The sequence below is a fragment of the Aquarana catesbeiana genome, linkage group LG04, assembly GCF_042186555.1.
Source record: "Aquarana catesbeiana isolate 2022-GZ linkage group LG04, ASM4218655v1, whole genome shotgun sequence".
Classification (NCBI taxonomy): Eukaryota; Metazoa; Chordata; class Amphibia; order Anura; family Ranidae; genus Aquarana; species Aquarana catesbeiana.
In genome coordinates, this window is record NC_133327.1 from 511,009,956 (window position 1) to 511,027,142 (window position 17,187).

The following is a 17,187-nucleotide window of genomic DNA, read 5'->3' on the forward strand; positions in this document are numbered from 1 at the left end:
TCCCCCCACTCTTCCACTAGATTTGGAAGACTTCTGGCTGATGTGAACTTGGTAGACACCTGGAGACACCAACATCCTCAGGACAGGGTATTTTCATGTTTTTCAACTACACACAATTCAATGTCACGCATAGATCTTATCCTCATATCCCATACGCTTCTCCCCCTACTGGGAAAAGTGGGATTTAATCCACGTGTTCTTTCTGACCATGCCCCATATTGGATTACCCTACGATTACACTCCCCCCTCCCTGCACAATATACCTGGAAACTAAATCCTTTTTGGTTGACGGTTGTCCCCGCACTGGAGGAGGCGGCGACTGAATGGGATTTCTTTTTTCAGACCAACAAAGATACTGCACCACTCGATGTGATATGGGACGCATTTAAATCCCATGCTCGAATGATTTTGTCACATCGTATAGCTAGATACTGGAAGACTTCATCCCAGGTACTTAGACAGGCTGAACAGGCTCTAGCTGAGGTGGAGAAACTTTATTGATGATCCCTCCCCATCTACTGCTGACCAACTAAAACTCCAAACAAGGGTAGTGAACAGTCTGCTCTTTGAGAAAGCTGAACGAAAAATATATTATTCTAAACAGAGGCATTATGAGTGTGGAGAGCGAGCGGGCCGTCTCTTGGCCTATTTAGCCCACCTTGATCACAGACCCCCTACGGTGGTCTCTTTGCGCACTACTAATGGCAGGCTATTGACAGATCCTGATGAGGTAGTCGATGAGTTCCGCTCTTTCTTCACATCCCTATACTCCTCAGCCGCTAACAGTTCTATGGAAGAAATAGGATCCTTTTTGGCAAACATAGAACTACCTACCCTCACACAATCCCAAATTGAATTATTAGACGCCCCTATCACCGTTGACGAGATCACAAAGGCGATATCCCTCCTTAATCCCTCCAAGGCGCCGGGCTCTGATGTCCTACCCCTTGAATTCTACACTACTTATAGGGAGACACTTATCCCCAGACTCCATGAACTGTTCTCCTATATATTCACCCACGGATCCCTACCCTCCTCTATGGGAGAGGCTTATATTGTATTAATACCCAAACCAGGTAAAAACCTTGAACTTCCCGAATCATACCGCCCAATATCTTTTCTCCAATTAGATATTAAAATTCTGGCCAAGATCCTGGCGCTACGCCTCAACACTGTGATCCTCACGCTGATTCACCCAGACCAGACTGGGTTTATGCCAGCTAAAAACACGGCGTATAATCTGCGTAGACTCCATATGAATATGCAGGCTAAGCATGATAAAATAGGTTCAAGGGTGATAGTCTCTCTCGACGCCACAAAGGCGTTCGATTCAGTTGAATGGGACTACCTCTGGGAATGCCTTGCAAAATTTCGGACAAAATTTTATTAAATGGATCTGACTACTGTATCAAAAGCCGCGCGCCAGGATCTTGGTCAATGGTAAAATCTCGGACCCTTTCCCTCTATCTAGGGGCACACGCCAGGGATGCCCCTTGTCCCCTTTATTATATGCCCTTGCGGTAGAGCCTCCGGCCTCCACGCTCAGAGCGCACTCAGGCGTTTGTGGGTTGCGACAGGGAGATTTAACAGAAAAAATAAGCCTGTATGCGGATGATATGTTATATTTGGAAGATGCTGGCCCATCCCTACAAATAGAGCTTGAAGTTATTCAACAATTTGGTAGGTATTCCGGCCTAAAAATAAACTGGGATAAATCCCAGATCCTCCCTATTGACGTGAGTGTTCCCATAGAACTCCAGTCCTCCACCCCACTACTTATGCCCCGTACACACGGTCGGATTTTCAGATGGAAAATGTCCGATCGGAGCGTGTTGTCGGAAATTCCGACCGTGTGTGGGCTTCATCGGACATTTTCCATCGGATTTTCCGACACACAAAGTTGGAGAGCAGGAGATAAAATTTTCCGACAACAAAGTCCGATCGCGTCAATTGCGACCGTGTGTGGCCTGTTCCGACGCACAAAGTGCCACGCATGCTCAGAAGAAATTCCGACACGGAACAGCTCAGTCTGGTAAAATTAGCGTTTGCAATGGATACAGCACTTTCGTCACGCTGCAATGTTAAAAATGGTTTAATACTGCGCACTCTCTTCTTCTTTATAATGTGACAAGAAGTAGTTTAAGTAGTTTGCTGCTCATATTCACACACACTTCTCACAAACTTATTTCTTTACTATTTATCGGGATTTCCTCAATATATTTTGATTTGTCACATCTGACAACATTATTTTGTGTTTTTTTTTTTTTTTTTTTGGTTTTTAAGTCCGATTATTTTTTTTTTGGTTTGTCTTTTTTTCATGGCTTATTTTTGGTTTTTGGGATTTTTATTTGTACTTCTGAAAATTTTTGTGTGTGTTTTTTGTGTCAAGTTATCACAACACCATTGATATGTTGTTCTATTTAATCTGTCGAAGATTGTTTGGTGGTGTTGTCCCTTGTTAATTTCACATTTTATGTTAGAAATGTACCTGAATCGTCACCAACAAACTGTCCTTTTTGGATGAAAACACACATAGGAGAGTATAATTTTCCAAAAAATTACTTTTATTAAGGGCTCACAACTAAACAAAGTGGGAGGCAATGGTGGAGAAACTGCAGAAATGGGTGAAGCCTTGGACCCCCAGGGCACACATCAACTATTTTCAAGAAAAATTGGTGGCCTGAGGAGTCCTTATCTAAGGGAGGGCAGTCTGGTCCAGAAGTCCCTGAGATCCGGAAAGCAGCAGATGACATCTGTGTCCCCAGGCTGTGGTCATACAAGAGACTGCAGCTTTTGTCAGACCAGACTGAACCCTCTCTCTGGTCTTCCTTCCACGCGGTGGCTCTGGTGGTGGAGTTGTGGCAGCAGGAGGAGGAGGAGGATGGTCCAACTCAATCACGTCGGTCTTGGGTGTTAGTTCCCCACTCACCCCCTTACTTAGGACTTTATAAAGAAGGTCCTCACACAGCTTGCGTTGACCCTCCTGCATGCCCAGCAGTTTGGTGGCAGCCATGCAGGCAAAGGCCTCTTCAGGAGTGGGTAAGGCTCGGAGGGATGCAGAAGCCTCCTGAATGAGCCTGAGCGCAGAATCCTGCATGGGAGTCGTCTTCCTCGCTCTTTTGTATGGAAGGCGGAGGGGAGGAACCTGCGATTCAGTCAGGCTGCGACTGGTCCCAGGCTCCTCTTGGCTGACACTTAGCCCCGCCTCCTCCTGGCTGCCACTAATCCCAGCCTCCTCCTGATGCCACATTCCACAACCTCCTCCTTGCTGAGGTCTTCCTGTGTATGAAAAAGGGACATAGTTTTGGTTTTTTAGTCATCAATCACACACAATTTTCACCTCCTGACTGTTGCAAATTGAATGTGAACAAATATAACAGACTATCCTTCTGAGCCCAGCAGTTTTCTTTCTTGTCCCAATTTTGGGTGCCCACTACTGTCTATTGATATGTAAAACACTTTTTTCAATCAGCAATTAGTGATCAATAATAACATCTAGTAAAGATCATTTCTTTATTGACCAGAAATCTGAAGAATGCTATACCTGACTCCAGCTGGGCTCCTCCACTTCTTCCTGACTGTAAGGCCCAGGTTGGACATCGGAAGCCTCAGCTGGGGTGGAAGGAAGAGTGGAAGGAAAAGTGGAGAGGGATTCCCTGACTTCAGTGTGGTCTGACAGAAATCGCAGTCTCTCATAGTACCACAGCCTGGGGACATAAACATCATCTGCTGCAGCTCCAGATCTCTGGGAATCTGTGACCTTCTTGCGCTCCCTTAGATAAGTGCTCCTCAGGCCACCAATTTTGGCTTTTAAATAGGGGATGGTTGCTGTGGGGACCACCGGCTTCACCAACTCCAGCAGTGTCTCCAGCGCTGCCTGCCTCTTTTGTTTATTGTTGTAATGGGGGTGTCTCCCCTGCCACAGACAGGGCAGCTCCCTGTACTTGTCTATAAACAGGGGGAGGAAGTTGTGGTCATTGAAGCCATCCATTATCTCTGCAAGACACAACACAAGACAAACCCTAAGGTCAGGCCAAACTCTCCTAATCTTGTTACAATATAGGCTTCTATTTCGAAGCAGTATAGGCCCAAATTTAGATCTTACCTTCGTTATCACGATTGGCGCTTTCGATGCTCCTTCCTCCGCTCACAGATCGTATGTAATACGCACGCGTGTTACGCTTTATACACACTGCGCATGTGTGTAACTCCGCCCGCCCCTGACGTTCTTTCTAGTCTATTCCCCGCCCCTTTTCGTTCGGCGCAGTGGGGGAAGAGCACATGGCGGAGACACAGCAGATGCGTGCTAATTATAGCAACGAGGAGGAGGAGGAGAGCCCGGAGCCTGAAACGTCCCGATCCAGAAGGAGATTTAAGGCCTCAAATATGTCCTTTGGGGAGATGTTGGAGATGGTCGACATCCTGAAGAGGGCCGACTATGAGGGGAAGTATGGACCTTACCCCAACCCCAATGGTCGAAAGGCCAAGATCATGGCAAAAGTGGTCAGGAGTCTGCACCGGCATTTCGGGGTACGACGATCGAAAGATCAGTTCAGGAAACGGTGGTCGGACCTGAAATTACGAGAACATGAGAAGTACAGAAAGATCCGGAGAGTGCTGCAAAAAAGTAAGTAGTTGTCCTGTGTTCCTATTCTTTATGTTTATTACGTTCGTGCTGCTCCATGTGCTTTTCTTACAAGTCTACATTTTTACATGGCAAATTTCATGTTCATGGGTACATTATTCGTTCGTATCAAACATTTTTCTTTCAGCCTATAAAACACCATTGTTTAGGCCATATGCATTTGGCCACAATTTTTACGCCCTACTTGTCATAAACTATTTTGGTTGTGTAGATGGCTTTGTTACTAGAATTAAATGCAAAATAGATTCTGTGTAAGAAGAGAACACTCAGCAGCTGTTTTCACATCTGGACACTGGAGCACTAGTGTGGGACACAAGAACACCATTTTTATTAGGGGGCAACACAGGTGCTCCAGTGTATACTATAGGGGGGGGCTACATCTGTGAAGCTTGTACCAAACAGGTCAAGTATTGAAGCTTGACAAAGGACACTGAAAATGCCACATTTTGGAACTCTGCCAAAATAGACAATTGTACCCCACTTCCAAGCAATGTTTCCTATTTATAGTTCTGCCATCAAATCACTGTGTGCTAAGTATAGCATTTTTTTTTGACATAGTGGAGAAAAGACTCGGAGGACACCCCTCATCCGAGGAGAACACAGACCCCCCACCTCTGGAAGAAGGTGAAATCCCACCATCCCAAGAAGTGCAGGAGGAGGAAGATGTGGTGGAAATTGTCACCACAACAGGTGAGTGTCTGCGACCACAGACTCAGGTAAGAGATGGAGGACGGCATATTTTTGATACCTTTTTTTTGGGTTTCTCTCTTTTTAGGTGATCGTGATGTTGTGGCTCCAGATCCAGATCTCCAGATCCAGATCCTGATCGGGGAGATCATGGGGTGTAATTTAGAATTGGAAAACCTCAATAAAAACATCAATGATGTTATTCAAAAAAATAAAAACATCATTGATGTTTTGGGGCGAATTTAAAACCCCTCACAATCCCTTTGTTTTTTTGTGTGCTCCAATGTTCACAATGTTTGAAAGATTTTTCGAAAAGCCTAATTTGGAGGATGCACACAGTGTGCCAACATGTGCTATCTGCCATCACGGGAGATCAATGGACGCGTTTTGGGGGTTCAACCCCTTCCTCAATAATAAAGTAGCTGAGAGGAAGGGGTTGCTCCCCCAAAACACGTCCCTTGATCCCCCGTGATGGCAGCTAGCACATGTTGACATTGTGAAATTTGTGTGCATCTTCCAAATTTGGCTTTTCCTGGGGTGACTTCACCCCATCTGAACGCAATATCAAACACAGTTCCTAAATACTCATGTCTGATATTGCTGTCTGATATTGCCTTCAAGTTCTACCAAATGTGAACTTTGTAAGTTCAAGATTTGTGGCTTTCTTGTTGGTTTTACACATGCCTGTTTTAACTTAAATGGACATTTATCTGTTTGATAATGCTACCCCAAAAATTGTTATACCACAAACATGTTGTTTTGTTAGAAAAAACTTTTCTAAATGCACATGTGATTGTGCATGTATTAAAGAGATTGTTAAGCCAGAATGTGTGGATTATTGTGTCAACGCTAAAACACTTTGTTTGTTGGTGATGTTATTGCTGTTTTCTGTGAAAATGGGTGTTATTTCCTAAGGGCAAATCCTCTTTGCACTACAAGTGCAATTTCAGTGCAGTTTCAGTGCACTTGTAGTGCAAATTGTCTTTGCCTTTAGTAAATAACACCCAACAATGCTTTGTATAAGGTTACACAATCACGCCATTTTCGGGACTCAACACATTTCTGTCAGGGTCAGCTAAAACAAACACAAGCAGTAAATGTCCACAAAGATTTTCTTTTTTTTGCTTTTTTATTTGATAAAGGCTTCACAAATTTGCTGGCATATTGATGGCCCCCCTACCCGCAAAGAACTCCACGTATCGTAACCGTACATCACGGGCACTCAGGGAGGGCAAGCCAGGACGGCCACTTTCAAGCGCCGTCAGTGTTGTTTCAGGTATCACTCCGGCCTCAGGCCCAACTGAGCCAGCATAGTTGGCGGAATGTTTGTGTAAAAATATATGGAGAATACAGCACGCCATGATTATATGATTTAGTTTATACTCCGCCATATGGATGGGTGTCAGAAATAGGCAGAACCAGCTGGCCAGGATTCCAAATATGTTCTCCACCACTCTTCGGGCTCTGGCCAGCTGGTAATTAAAAACCCTCTGTTCCAGGGTGAGGGTTCTCATAGGGAATGGCCGCATAAGATGGTCCCCCAGCGCAAACGCTTCATCAGCAACAAACACGAATGGGAGTCCTTCCACATTGTCCTCTGGAGGTGGCAAGTCCAAGCTGCCATTCTGGAGACGTCTGGGTGATGACTCCACCATCGGACATCCGGCCATTCTTCCCCACGTCCACATACAAGAAGTTGTAATTAGCCAACACCACCGCCAACATCACAATACTATTGAACCCCTTATAGTTGAAATAGTACGACCCCGAGTTGGGTGGTGGGACGATGTGGACGTGTTTCCCATCAATTGCCCCTCCGCAGTTAGGAAAGTCCCACCGCTGGGCAAAGTGGGAGGCCACAGTCTGCAATTCCTGTGGCGTGGAAGGAAACTGTTGAGGAAAACAAAAATAAATTAATATTTTTGCACATAAACATGGAAAGCAGATTAGACACAAACATTCTTGGCCAACCTCCAGATAGCATTTATTAAGGGGAATTTAACAACACCAAAGTATAAGGTACACCTATCATATTCCCCTCCCCCCCCTCTCATGGGCCATTTCTAACATTATGGGGGGTGGGGAAATCTTGGACAGGTAACCCTCTCCACTTCATTGAGAGATGAATGCCTAAATACAGGGTATTACTTGGAACAGCCCCTCCTTAGTTACACTATTGGCAGCCCACTGGACAGGTAAGAAGTGTCATAATACAAAGATATAAATACACACTGTACACATTTGAGCACATTTGGACATTCTGCTATTACCTATTAAGATAATAATAGGATCTAAAAAGTTTAAACAGTACCATTTGAAAGTATACAGGCAGGCCCTTGCACTACATGCTTTGGGGAATTCATCCATAAATCTGACCACAAAAGAGATGGGTATAGTGTGTATGGGTTTGTCAAAGTCAGCAGATAGATGATTGAGGATAGATAGAGAATTGGGATCAGCTGACTTAGCAGTTGGGGGAGGGAGGGTTACTAAAAATGATTTGGGGACACCACAAAAAAAAGGCCTCTGGCACTCTGCCTGAATTTAAAGCTAAAATAACATTTCAAAACATTTTAGGGGGTATTTAGGGTAAAGCACTACTATGGAGCTGATAAAATACATTGTTAAGTGACTACATGAGGTGAATATAGGGCCCGTAGACCATGCTGGGGAGGTTAGTGAAGGACAATCTGTATGAAGGACCTAAAAAATTAATTACATAAAATTCCAGCATGCATGAGGACAAAGGGGACATTCACAGCATATTCCAATCATGGTAATTAGGGAATGAGGAAAGAAATACAAGATATTAGCAAACATTAAATAAAATAAAATGTGATATTAAAGGATAAAAATCTTACCTTCATATACTCCTTCTGCAGGACCTGGATGATGGCAGAACAGGTCTCTGGGATAATGATCCCCAGAGCCTGCGGGGAGATGCCTGTCGAGAACTTCAAGTCCTGCAGACTTCTCCCCGTCGCCAAGTACCGCAGGGTAGCAACGAGCCTCTGCGCCAGAGTGATGGCTTGCCTCATGCAGGTATCCTGCCTGCTGATATAGGGGGTCAGCGAAGCCAGCAGACGGTGAAATACGGGGTCCGTCATCCTGAGAAAGTTCCTGAAATCATCAGGATTATTCTCACGGATCTCACGGAGCAAAGGCATATGAGAGAACTGGTCACGCTGAAGCAACCAATTCTTGGTCCATGAACTCCTCCCCACCCTGTTCATGGACTGGACTTGTGTCAAGGTCAGGACCCCAACACCAAGCCCCCGCACAGCACGAACTCTACGAGGAGTACGCATACGCAACATGGCTAGAAAACGGTCGGCTGCTCAGAACGAAGTAACAGAGCGCACTGAAGAACAGCAAGGCCTGTGAAGAGCGACCTGAAAAACAGTAACGAACGCACAAGAACACACTGACAAGTCAATGGTACTTGCTTGCACGCACTGAAGGGCAGATACAAACCCACAAGCACAAACTGAACGGCAGAAAATGATCTGAAAACCACGAGTCTGAAAAAGCGCGAATCGTCTCTCACCAAACTTTTACTAACACGAGATTAGCAAAAGGAGCCCAAAGGGTGCCGCGCTTGGTTCTGAACTGGCCTTTTCTAGTCTCGTCGTACGTGGTGTACGTGACCGCGTGGTTGGCGATCGGAAATTCCGACAACTTTGTGCGACCGTGTGTACGCAAAACAAGTTTGAGCCAACATCCGACGGAAAAAATCCTAGGATTTTGTTGTCGGAATGTCCGAACAAAGTCCGACCGTGTGTACGGGGCATTAGAGTTAGTTCCATGACGTATCTTGGGATCGTGATTACCCGCTCACCTGAAGACTTTACCAAGCTAAATATTGAGCCCCTAATAGCAAATTTAAAATCCAAGACACAAACCTGGGCCAAATTACCCATTGGAGTAATGGGACGAGTAAACCTCATTAAGATGGTTCTCCTTCCCAAATTTTTGTATGTCTTTGGCATGCTCCGGCCTACTTGCCCCTTAAGATCTTCAAATCCATTGAAGCTCTCCTCAACTCTTTCGTATGGGGTACGAGTCAACATAAATTGTTATGGCAAGCACTAAAAAACCCTACTGATCGGGGGGGGGCTGCATTGCCGGACTTTTACCTTTATTATCTGGCGGCACAACTGTCCCATTTTTTTCATATTGATAAACATGATAAAAAACAATATTTGTCCCTGATCTGTTCTCCTCAGGGCCATGAAGTGACACATCCATTTCAAATCCTGCTTAAAGGCAATATGGGCACAAGCTGAGTGGGTGATTGCAAAGGTTTACTATATCATCACTGCAAAATTTGGGAGATAGCGGGACGAAAATTGCAGATACCAACTACACACTTCCACACACCCCTATGGGATAACCCCGTTTTACACAAACTTACGACCATACCTGAACGCACACTCTGGCTCAGACAAGGGATCAGATATCTATCAGATGTCTACTCTGCCTTGAAATCATTTCAACAACTTAAGGTAGCGTTTGGCCTCCCTGACCATATGCACTTTCGTTACCTCCAGCTCCGCCACTCTCTTCAGGCCCAGTTTGATAAAATTATCCCCAACACAGAACGTTTAGACATCTGTTACATCATGTTGGGACTAGAATACCGTAAACTTATTTCTGGATTCTACAATTCATTACTTCTCCCTGCAGCGACTAACCTCGCTTATAAATTAAAAGATCGCTGGGCTGGGGAGGTGGGGGGGCTGAAGGATGATGAATGGGAGGATGCAATGGACACCTGCAAAAAGGTCTCCACGAAACTCTCGGACTGTCTCACACAACTATACATTATCCATAGAGTATATTTGACCCCCATTCGACTGGCTAAATATAAACCCGACCAAAATCCACTGTGCCCCAGATGCGCAAGTCCATCCGGTAACTTTTTTCATCTTCTCTGGTCCTGCCCGGCAATCCAGGACTATTGGTCCCATGTAGTGAAATTTATCCACGATGAGATGGGATCTCCTCTAAAATTGTGCCCTAAACAATGCCTATTGGGAATATTCCCTGATCCAGATTTGGACAAATCGCATAAAACATTTCTTCAGGAGACACTCTTTATTGCTAGACTACTTGTAGTGAGAAAATGGCTTCAGGTCGCACCACCGACGCTACAAGAGTGGATCTCGGCTGTGAACGGTGTCCTCCCATATAAGAAAGAGATTTATACTCACAGAGGTTGCCCTGCCAAGTGTAGCAAAGTTTGGGACCCATGGCTTGGAAACGCTGCCACCTGTAATGCGTTGTCTGACTGATTTATACACATCGCTATTGTCTTCTCCTCAATGTAACTATGCTGTTTAAACCCTTGACATTCCATGAATAGCAAACATTCAAATTCGATCTCTGTTGTAATAGCTATGCACCAAATGTGATACTTGTTAATTACCTCCAGATCTCTATATCTCTGTAATGCTGAAAACGCCAAAGACTTGGATCAAATTCTCTATCCAGCCGTCTTGTAGAGACATAGGACTATTTAACCCCTGGAGGTTTGGGACCCCTGACCCTACACCTACCCATGAGATGCTCTGAGAGGATACTGTGATGTATTTCCCTGAAGAAGACTTTTGTTTGCGATATAAATGTTGAAACGTGTTGGAATTCCACTGCTCTACGCTACGGTATCATCTGTAGTGACTGTATTGGGTAGTGTGATGCATCACCCTCTTTCACATACTGTCGTTGTATCAGTCCATGTCATATTTGTAATATGATTTACTGTATACACAAGCCTTCTTGAATCCAGAAATTGCTATTTGTGTAATCATGTCTTTTTATTATTTATGTAATTTTTGTATTTTCTAAAATTGATTGTTACAAATAAACTCATTTTTATTCAAAATCTAAAAAATCAAAAAAAAATTTCATTGCCTTAAAAATCCCCTCAGAGGTTTATATATAATCTCCTTAATGGTTTTAAGGAGGATTTTTCTAGGTTGAGTATCCAACCTAGGCATTCCAGGTAGCTTACAGCAGAGATTAAACTTTGGTTTAGGCTGGAGACTGATTGATCTACTAAAAGCAGATCATCTAACTAGGCTAGGACCGTTATGCCCTGGGTCGTTAACCTGACTAAGGGAGGTGTCAGGATTTTTGTGAATACCCGTGGTGCAGTGGCTAGACCAAATGGCAGAGGCACAAACTGAAAATGGTGATTTTCTACTTCGAAGTGTAGAAATTTCTGATGAATGGGAAATATCGGTACGTGGAGATATGCATCTTTGATATCGATTGATGCCAGGACTCTCCTCCTTGCAAAATGGAGACCACCGATCGAATTGACTCCATGCGAAAGGACCAGATATTTAAGTGCTGGTTCAGATCTTTGAGATCTAAAATGGGTCTTACCTCCCCGTTTGGTTTTAGAACCGCAAGAAAAAAAGGTTTGAATAAAACCCTGAACTCTGTTCCTCTAAGGGAACCTCTGATATAACCTCTTGAGATAAAAGATGATCCAGAGCTAAAAAGAGAGACTTCCTTTCCTCTGGATTTCTGTAAACATTTGACTTTAGAAAACGAGGAAACGGGAACTCTCGGAACTCTAGTTTGTAACCTAGAGAAACTGAGGAAGCCCATCTGTCCTGGCATTGTTCCTGCCAGATTTGAAAATTGCAGAAGCCTTCCCCCCCACCCGAGCGAGTGGGGGTGCTCCTTCATAAGGACGCCTTAGCATTTTGCTTTGTCAGGCTTTCTGCCCCAAGACCTCTTCTGGCCCTGGGACTGCCCCTGAGGTCTACCTCTTGCCTAGGGACAGATGCTCCTGGTACTGAGAGGAAGCACGCTAAAAGGAGAAATGTTTGAACTTCTTCTTTTACTGGCAAAAGAGAACTTTTCCCATTAGAAAACCTTTGTATATATTTATCCAGATCGTCTCCAATAACCGTTCACCATGAAAAGGGAAACTGGCTAGGAGCTTTTTACATGGTGCTTTGGCTGACCAATTTACCAGCCATAGGACTCTGTGTGTATGTACTAGTCCCAGCATAAGCCGTGAGTCTTGAATGATACAATTTATCATCGCATCCACCGTAAAACATAGTGCATGTGATACGCCAGCCCATTGCTGGGCCTGCTGATCAGGAAGAATCTTAAGTATCTCTACAAACTGATCCTTTATGGCCTGAGATACCCCAATTGCCATAAGAATCGGCTGCGCTACTGAACCTGCCAGAGACATGTTGTTCTTAAGCAGAAGTTCCAACTTTGTATCTGTTGAATCCTTTATCATTTGCGCATTGTCTATTGGACAAGTGAGATTTTTATTCCTCGAGGTGATTGCAGCATTACCGTATTTATCGGCGTATAACACGCACAGGCCTATAACACGCACATTCATTTTAAGAAGGACGTTTCAGGAAAAAAACTTTAAATTTTAAATAAGGAACTTTGGGTCAGTGCCCATCTGCAGCCTCACCATTGCCATCAATGCAGCCTGATCAATGCCCATCTGCAGCCTCACAAGTGCAATCAATGCAGCCTCATCAGTCCACATCAATGCAGCAGCCTCGCCATTGCCATCAATGAAGCAACTTCACCATTGCCATCAATGCAACAGCCTCACCATTGCCATCAATTCAGGAGCATCACCATTGCCTTCAATGCAGCAGCATCACCATTGCCTTCAATGCAGCAGCATCACCATTGCCTTCAATGCAGCAGCATCACCATTGCCTTCAATGCAGCAGCATCACCATTGCCATCACTGCAGCAGCCTCACCATTGCCATCACTGCAGCCTGATCGATGCCCTTCAGCAGTTTAGAGGGGACAGGGAGCGGGGCGGGACGAGCGCCGAAAGATTACATACAGTGAGAATCTCCTATGATAGACAGAACAGTGGTCCAATGGTGGCCCAGGAGAGGAGGCTTCCTATTATAGAGGCCGCCAAGTAAACAGGAGATTCTCACTGTATGTAATCTGATGGCGCTCGTCCCGCCCCCCTCCCTGTCCCCTCCGAGGCAGCTAAAATTGAAGTATTGGCGTATAACACGCACATGCTATTTGCACCCGATTTTCATGGTGAAAAAGTGAGTGTTATACGCCAATAAATACAGTAATTGCTGGAACCTCCCACTTCTTATAGAATTCTTCCTCCATAGATACACTTTTTTGGAGGAAAAAAAAAAACAGCTTATCCAGGTGTTCCCATTCTGGATATATCAGCTTTTTTAGCCATGAATGGATAGGAAAAGCGTCCCCAGACGGGAAAGGTTAGTGATTCCAACCAGAGGTGGGCTCATCACTAGACTGCACTACAGGCAGCAAAAGGGTTAAACAAACCAATCTAGTGAGGGAGTGTACCAGAAATGTGAGATTACTCCCTCCATACTAGGATCCTCAGAAGAGGCTATATTAGTATCTTCCAGGTCTCTTTGGAAGACCTTCCTGATCCCCTGCCCCTTGTACCTCAAAATTAGGGTCCTGAGAACTGGATGGGGACCTGCTATGATTGAACCCACTATGGAAAGTGATCATAGCATCATTCTTCTTTTTCCACTAGAAATGGTAGAAGAAAAAACCTCCTGTGTGATATATACAGGGACTGAAGTGTTCAGCGCTGCTGCAACACCAGTCTCTCCTGACGGCTCATTCTGACCGACTGCATCACTCTCAGAGGAGGATAACATTCTTTTGGACATGGATTTAGATTGTTTGTAAAATAATTGAACCACTACCACTCATAACCTTACGCACAAGCAGAGGCACTACCAAAAGAATGCATACACTGCTAGGCTATAGTCCAGCAATAAAATGCTGCTATTAATGCCCAGCCTGAAAACAATGTGTCAAAGGAAATACCAATGTTACCAACCTGAGAAAAGCCACCTCTACTTTTGTGTCCCTCCACAGCCTGCAGCAGCACACAGTGTGCTTTTAAAAACTACCTCCATGCGTCCCTGGCGTCAGAGAATGCTGACGCCGATAGCCCCGCCCCCCGCGCTGCTTATGGCTCTACCTTCCTTTCAAAAGTATGGGTTTTCCCGCGAAAGCGGTGGGCTATAGATTCATCTGAATCTTTCCAGAGCTGTCCGGCGGGGGGGGGGGGGTAAAACAGCCGCCAGGTGGCCGCAGCTGTTTTTTTTTTTAAATGAATCTGGGCCTCTACTCTCCCGCGAGGGGGGAGTCCCAGTGCAGGGGCTACCCACAGGAAGACAAGTTACCCCTCTTACCAGAGGATCTGCTTTGCCGGAGGAGAAGGAGGAAGTGTTCGCTCCTGACACAGCGGCTGTTTTCAGCATGAGGTGGTGAGTGCTCAATACAGCCCCCAGTGGTGACACATAGGCCTGACAACATTATTCAGTTAAAGGAGACTTTCATTAATAAATTCAAAAATCTCCACTTACCTTTTCCCGCCACAGGGTTATCTGTTGTAAACCATCAGACCCAATCTTCACCCTTCACGGTGGGCTCCGTAAAACCTTCAGGAACAGGGGAACCTCGAGGTATCCCACAATCCTGGACCTGCAACAGCACTCTGCCAGTAAAACTTTATTGGCCTTACTACCAAAAGTACTGGATCGCAGGGTCCAGCTCTCTAAAAAGAGAAGCATTCACAAGCAAAAACCTAATTTCTTTGGATACGAGGCCCGGGTACCATTCAACCTGGCCTGAAAGACACTCTGAATGGATCTGGTCAGCATGGCTAGCCCCAGCAAGGATTGTTCCAGTGGAGCTCAGCACAGCATATCTTTACTCGTGACCAACACCTTAGACACTGGCGAAAAAAATGAATACTCCCAGTAGTGGGAGGGGTTATATAGGGAGTGCACTTCTTAATTTAGGGCTTTCCAGTGTCCATCACCTAAAGGTGGCCTATAACACACACACACACAGATAGTAATTACTATGGCTCTGTGTCCCCTGATGTATGAAAAGAAAAACTGTTTTGGAAGGAGGAGGAATGTAAGTACTTTTTTACAGTCTGTGTCCTCAAATAAAGTTTTTTTTTGCATTGCTGTGTTATCCTCTCCCAAAGTCAGCTTTCAGAAGCTTTTGTTTCAGAATTTCCTGTGCAGGGGACTGGACACCTGTGAGTGCTCTATGTGCATCAAGGTCACCAAAATCCTCAAAGCCTATAGATGCTCTAATCAGGAAAGCAAAGACATCATCACACCCATGTGGACTCAGTAGTAGGATAGAGCTGGAGTCATTTTCCACACAACCCTGCCTCCCAGCTCTTCCTCCCTCTGTCCACTGTTTTAGCTTTGCTGATCTGTGTCCAGCAGCTCCTAATTATCTAGGGGTCAAGGACCCTGTAATGGTGGTATAAGTCATCAGCTGAGTAGCTAATGCAAATGAACTGATTGAATGTCTCTATTTTCCCACTTTTCTAGCTCAGCACATCCACGCCCTGCAGCTCAGAACTGCCCAGGAGCTCTGGACACAGACAGGTTTGTATAAACTTAGGCTGTGCTTCCTAGATGCCTCTCTCTGCCCTTAATTCTAGCTCAGGATATTGTCAGGTTGATGTAAATCAGGGCTTAACAAAACCTTGGCATCAGGTCGTCATGGCGATTGTAAATTGTGTCCTGGTGCCTGAGCTACACTTCAGCAGCGGTCTGGATTCTTTCCCTATGTGTGCGGACTAATGTCGGGCTGGCCAGAAATTGAGGCCCCAGCCTACTGGAGCAGGATACGTGCTCCTTTGTGTGAACCGGTATCCCCCTCTGGTGGACGGGGCTCTGATGAGTGTAGCTGAGGGCTTCCCTAGCTTGCTCTCACTGCCCACCTACCTCCAACAGCTCCTTCCCAGTTTGACAGCTGGGTGCTGGGGTTTCGGTCTTTATCTGCTGCCCTTTCCTTACCGCCGTTAAGTGGATAGGGAATGCCACCTCATCGGTACCGCCTATCAGTGCCACCTCATCAGTGCAGCCACATCAGTGCCCATCAGTACTACCTCATCAATGCCTATCAGTTCTGCCTGACAGTGCAGCCTATCAGTGCCGCCTCATCAGTCCCCATCATAGCAGCCTCATCAGTGCAGCCTCATCAATGCTGCTCATCAGTGCAGCCTCATCAATGCTGCCCATCAGTGCAGCCTCATCAATGCTGCCCATCAGTGTAGCCTCATCAATGCTGCCCATCAGTGCAGCCTCATCAATGCTGCCCATCAGTGCAGCCTCATCAATGCTGCCCATCAGTGCAGCCTCACCAATGCTGCCCATCAGTGCAGCCTCATCAATGGCCATCAGTGAGGTCTATCAGTGACGCCCTGGACATGAAGTTCTAGGCGCCGGGCAGTGGATTTAAAAAAAACTGGCTTTTATCTTTTTTAGCTGGCTCCTAGATTCAAAGCAAAGGCCCTAGTGTAAATCTTTGGGCTTCTATAAACACAAATTGCTGTGGAGTCTATCTCTGTTAGTTGTGCTGATCGTGTGCTGAAGCTCCTAATTGCCCAGGAGCACAGGACACTGATAGCAAAAGGGGTCAGCAAGTACTGTATCTCAGATAATAAGGACATTTTTTGCTCCCCTGTCAACACCCAAGAAGTGCCAATAGTAACACCCTCTCCTGGGTCTCTGCAGCAGTATTTAGGAGCCTTGTGATAACATTCTGGGTCAAAAGAGAAGTGTCTTTTCCTAATTAAAAGTAGTAGGAAAAAAATTAAAAGACAAGTACAAGGGGTAGGAGGTATGGGGAATAAAGTGGGTTTGTCTGGAGTTAGTGACAGGTCAACTTTAAAACCAGAGCAATCTGTATATTTTTCTTAGTTGAAAAGTACTCCCAAATTTTTTCATGCATGTTTTTTTTAATAAATAAGAAGCAAAAATCTATACCACTAGAAAAAAGTGAATATGGCCAACACACACAAAG

The 17,187-nt window shown here is 45.2% G+C and overlaps 1 protein-coding gene across 1 annotated transcript in view; it reads right to left on the reverse strand.

Moving 5' to 3' along the window:
* Window positions 1–17,187, reverse strand: part of TTC27 (tetratricopeptide repeat domain 27) — a 795,933-nt gene that overhangs the window by 711,858 nt on the left and 66,888 nt on the right. The window lies entirely within an intron of this gene.